The sequence below is a fragment of the Triticum dicoccoides genome, chromosome 7A (assembly GCF_002162155.2).
Source record: "Triticum dicoccoides isolate Atlit2015 ecotype Zavitan chromosome 7A, WEW_v2.0, whole genome shotgun sequence".
Classification (NCBI taxonomy): Eukaryota; Viridiplantae; Streptophyta; class Magnoliopsida; order Poales; family Poaceae; genus Triticum; species Triticum dicoccoides.
This window is the reverse complement of record NC_041392.1, coordinates 318,006,617-318,012,666: the sequence shown is the minus strand read 5'-3', so window position 1 is coordinate 318,012,666 and position 6,050 is coordinate 318,006,617.

Genomic DNA, 6,050 nt, shown 5'->3' with positions numbered 1-6,050 from the left:
GGTCTTCCCCCTTAAGTCAAGGGAAAATTCGCAGTGTAGGATTTGTGCACCCCTTCAACGCAAACGGTTGTTTTGGATGACCCGTGTGCAACCATGTAGAAACAATTGGGTAAGATTTGCATCTATCATATTGGGTATGTTGTCATTTGTCAAACTAGAAAGATTGACATTTGTTTATCTAGTAACATTGCCATTTGTCAACCTTGTAACACTGCGATTTGTCAAAATATGTAGCTAAAAATCACTAGCACTATCTAATTTTTGCAAATAAAATCACTAGCAATGTTCATATGGACACCACTAGCAGGCGTGAGTTGATGGATGCATATGCAAATGTGCCATTGATTACATACAAGTCATCAACCCACAATGACAACGAGGATACATGTTGGATTATAGATCATTTCCAACAAAACATTCTAGTAAAGTAAAGTTTTTATCACACAACAAATAAGAAAGTGATGAAATGAACTTCATTTCAAATACTCTTCGGCGTTGGAAACACTTGCTTTGAACCAGAAGTGATTCTCTGGGAAGGGCCAGCTACTGTCAATCTCGAGACCAATGCAGGACTGATCATCCAGGCTGAAGCGGCCTATTTCAATACCCATATTGTGATAGCCACGGTAGGGAAGCATAATAATGTACGAGGTATAGATACAGTTGCTTCTCATAAATGGTAGTAACGCTGTGTCAATAGCAGTTGGATCGCCTTTCACCATCATTGGATAGTTTTGTCCAAGGAAGAGTGAGTTTTCTCCAAGACTATCAATACTGAACTAGGGAGAAGATGTTGACGCTAGCACACTAGTATCCATCCCGAATACCTTGCAATGGATGTTGGAATAGGTCCGGAGAGTGCGACCATGCGAGACAACACCTGCTTCCTTAGTAACATCAGCAGTGCCCTGTATACAGACAAGAAGAGGTGATCCATCAGAATAAGTTGCCAGGCGCCACTGAGTATATGGGTCCTGCTCGTCCTCATGCTCATGCTCATCACCATCGTCATCTCCCCCTTGGTTATAAAGTTTTTCAAGTATAGGTGGTGGAATGTTCACTGGACCTTGGAAACACAAGAAGGTTAATTAGTAAAGGGAAACTAGCTAGCTAACCCGCATGCATGTGGATGAAACAATTATAATTACGCTGGAAGACCAACGTACCAAAACCATAAGGATTCCATGCAAAAACAGTGCCACGAGTGGTGGCAGCAAACACAAGACCCTCGTATTGAATTGCATCACAGTACTCATCCGTGTACAAAAATTGATTTTTGAGCAATATCCATCGAGTCGTGGAAGCAAGGATGGCAACAAGCTTGTCGAAGATAGCAACAACTTCTTAGTTCGTGTAATCCCAAGAGAGGTTGGGAACTCGACAAATTGCTATCTTTCGTAGACGACAGTCACCATGATCGTATTTGAACGTACGTAGAATACCGGTGTGCTCAACTTCAGGGCAGTCTGAGATTTATGGAAGTGGAACCCGGTGACGAGTGTACACATTCAAAAGTTCCTACTCACAGTTGTACCCAATATAAACAACCCAATATCCATTTGCACCTGCCCAAGCCTTACGCTCAAGTGATGGCATCTTAACATCACACATATCATTATCAAGCGGCATCAACTTGCACAAGGCAAGGCTTCCGTCGTCCCCGCGCCAGTGAACAGGGTCACGACGAAGAAGATAGGGGAGATCAAACTGCTCCTGGACCCTTGGGTTGCTTGTAATGATGCTATTAGTTGAGTCGAGGATGGTATTGAACGAACCTGCCATGCTACCCGAGGTGATGACATCGCACCGATCAATGAGTTCCTCCACCACGTCATCTTTCAGATCGGGGCAAGAATAACGGGGTAGTTTCCGTCCTCTTCCCTCCATGGAGAAGACGATCGAACAATGGTAGAAGGAAATGGTGAAGGCAAATGGAGGGAGGAAGAGCGTGCGACAGGAGTTCCAAATCAAGAGGGAAAGGCGAAGATGCCGTGGACGGTTGCCACGGTACAAGAAGAGGCTAGTGGGGAGCGAACGGTTGCCACAGAGGTCACACACTTGACAAGGCCGAGTGAACCGCATGCCGTATATCGCACACACCTTGATCTGGCTGACCGTTTCTTTTGTGTTGCCTAATCACAAACAGTTCATCCGAGTGAACCGTATGTTGTATATTGCACACACCTTCATCTGGCCACCCGTTTCTTTTGTGTTGCCTCATCACAAACAGTTAATTGAACTAAACCGTATGCCCTGCATCGCACACACAACTAAAATCTAAACCATGTTTGATGCATCCGTCATCACAAATGTTTTGTACCTTTTTTGATGGTTTTTACACCACCATTTGCGATTATTGCATCACACACAGTTTCGCCGAAGGGTCTCTGATCGTAGTGTCGCGTTAACAGCATCCTACAGTAGTGCCACCCAGGGGTGGTCGCCCTTATTATGCAAGTTACGTATATCATTCCACGACAAAACGTGACCATTCTAGTTCAGATGGCTATAAAAACCCGTAAAACGCCACTGTACAATATTCTCATTCATAAATAGAACAACAATAAAATTACTCGACTCATAATTCAAAACAACTTTATTCATCTCATGATAAAACAAGACAAGGCCACCAGTCCGGCCATCGCTCTCAACTACAAACATTGAATCAAAATTTAAAACACGACGAAGCTCATCAACTTTACATTTATTTAAATGAGACTCTGAAAGGAAAAATTAACTCTGCCTTAGTGCGTCCTTGTAGATCCAAGAGCTCACGAACTGCCGTGGGTGAGAGCATGCCACGACAATTCCATCCTATTATTTTCATTTGGCCCGGCGTGCCTCCTCCTCGGAGGCCACCGATGTGCCATCATCTCCAACCGATTCCCTTCTCTGCTGCCCATATGCCTCTTCTTTCTCCTCAACCTCCTTAGCTACGTGTGTAATAACCCCATTCCCACCTCTCACAGTTTCCACTCTACCCATACATACTCTCTTAGAAGATACATTTATATTGCCATACAGAATGCACTCGTAACTATCCATTGTTTTCTCAAAGGAGAAGTCTAGCTCACTGCCCGTCGCTGGAGCTTCATATAGTCTCCTTCTTACCTATGATATTCTTTCGTGCTTCCTTGGAGTTCCTACTTCCCCTCCCTTTTTCCTTTCCTTCCCTTTCCTTTTGGTTTGCCCTACATGAAGTTCTTTCTAGCATTGAATATAAAAGCAGGGCTGTCAATAGCATTTGAAGCAGCAAGTCTTGCAGCAATAGCCCCCGAAAGGGCCTCCAACACACCGGGCTTGAATAGAAGTTGATCCTGCTGATCACCAAACAACAAGACACCCTAGCCGTCCTAGCTAGCAGGGTTTGATTGGTTACCATTAGGACCAGCACACATGTTTGGGGAGTCTACGACTCCAAACTACATCGGGTCCTGGCCCTCTTGGCTAGGCAACGCAACCTTTAGGGAAGCTCCCCTCGCCACCAGCCCCGACCCTCCCGGCCTTGGCTAGCAGGGAGTACAGGGGCGCCCCGAACTGCCTCCTGGTCTTCCTAACCAGGGCCAGCACCCCGTTGGGAGTGCAAGGGAGCCGCTGTGGCCCGACCCTCCTAGCTGAGCTGCAACCCTCTCCTAGAGGGAGTCCTCCTTGCTGGCAATCCTTGGCTCTCCTGGCCAAGGCTAGCGTGGTCGTCCAGTTGTCCGGCCAGGTCCATATGACCTGAGGCAGCTCCAGGGGGAGCCAGCAGAGAAGGCCTAGGATACCGGCCCTCCTGGCCGAGCGACGGTTCTCCCTGTATTGGTTCTCCAGCCGTTCAGATGGCCGACATCGTGGATGATGCAACACCTTTCTTTTTTACACTGAGATCCCTTACAATTTTTGTCACCTTGACCACCATTCCATCAGTGGCCCTGGGTGTGCAGTTGTTACTATATCTAGTGTACATAAGAGCTCTTCTACTAGGTGTGTTACCTGTCTAGTAGGCCTCTACACTGAGATTTTTTTCCAAAAACTGTTACTCTACTCTCCTTTGGGATCCCATAGAACCTCTCAGACATGTGCCCCACAAGCCCACAACACTGACAATACGATGGCATTTTTTCGTATCGGACATCAAACTCGAGTTTTTCTTTGCTACCTAAGGGAGTGAATTCTACCCTACTTTTGATTGGTTCATGAAGCGGGATTTTCACTCGCACACACAGATACTTCTCTACTACCATGTAGTTTTGGTGCGAGACAGCGATCACTTCACCTATCTGATCTCCTAGGGACAAGCCCATATCTTCGGTATTAAGCTCAAATAGGAGGTCACGAACCTGGGCCCATATAGCCATGGCTCCAAGGTCCACCTCCGCTGGGTTACCCTTGCCGTTGAACTCGACGAAGATGATTCCATCATACTTATGGTGCCATGGCTGGGGCTTCAACACAAAGCATCTATCCACATCGGTAGAGAAGTTGAGGATGAATCTCTCGTCGTCCTGGCCACCTCCTGAACGCTGACCTTGCCTTGCAACCTCCAAGCCTACTTGTTTGGCAGAAGGGGTTTTCAAGCCCCTAGGGAGCTGGGGGTTGGAGGAGGTTGGGTGAAAGGAAGGATAATGCAAAGCATCCTATGGTCATCCTCATGGACGTACCTTCGTCTCAAGACACCACATGGACCCATAACTAGAGCTCGTGCAAGGGCTATCAAAACTGAGGTGAACTCGCTCCTCTTCGAATTCCCACATTCCACATGTGAGACATGGCTACTACCTCAAGCGGAGATCTTGTGTGTGATCAGGTACTTGGAGAAAGGCCATGGAGTGGATATGACCAATAGACGTACCTTCGTCACCCAAGACACCATGTAGATCCATGACCGAGCTCGTGCAAGGCCTATTGAAAACGAGGTCAACTCGCTCCTCTTTGAACTCCCACATTCCACATGCGAGACATGGCTACTACCTCAAGCGGAGACCTTGTATGTCATCAAGTACTTGGAGAAAGGCCGTGGAGCAAATACGGCCAACAGACAAGATGGCGAGGACACCAAATGCAAGACGCAAGAGGAAGAGCTCCGAGCGAGCTACAACCACCGAACGCCCGATGCCCTAGGGATCAGCTAGCTAGAAGGCCCAGCCGATGAATGCTACATCGGTCAGACGGCCGACAAGTAACGGATGTCCGACACACTCCAGCGACCGTACGTCTGACAACCTCCGAAAATCCGGCTCCACCAGTCTAGTACCAAAATACCAGAATGCCGACATCCTCTAGATGACCGAGCCACCGGACGTCTGATGCTCTACGAAAACCCGATGACACCTATCCAGAGTCAAATCACCAGAAGTTTGAGCCTTATCGGATGCTTGGTCCCTCACGAGCAATCGGACGACCGACAACCGTTGGATGTTCGACACTGCCTACGCGCAACCACTCGGGTTTAGACCCATGTATCCCCCTGTTGCAGAACGTAGCATGCAATTTCAAAAAATTTCCTACGATCACGCAAGATCTATCTAGGATATGCATAGCCACGAGAGGGGGAGAGTGTGTCCACATACCCTCGTAGACCGGAAGCGAAAACATTAGCTTAACGCGGTTGATGTAGTTGAACATCTTCTCGATCCGATCGATCAAGCACCGAAAGTACGACACCTCCGAGTTCTGCACACGTTCAGCTCGATGACGTCCCTCGTACTCTTGATCTAGCAAAGTGTCGAGGGAGATTTTCGTCAGCACGATTGCATGGTGACAGTGATGGTGATGTGATCCATGCAGGGCTTCGCCTAAGCACTACGACAATATGACCGGAGGAGTAAACTGTGGAGGGGGGCACCGCACATGGCTAATAAACAATTGATGTGCTTTGGGGTGCCCCCTGCCCCCGTATATAAAGGAGGATACGGGAGGAGGCTGGCCTAGGGGGCGTGTCAAGTGGGAGGAGTCCCACTTGGACCCCTAGTCCAATTCGGCCCCCTTTCCTTTTACCAGATGGGGAAAGGGGGAAGGAGTAGGAGGAGGAGAAGGAAAGGGGGGCCGCGCCCCTCCCCTTGTCCAATTCG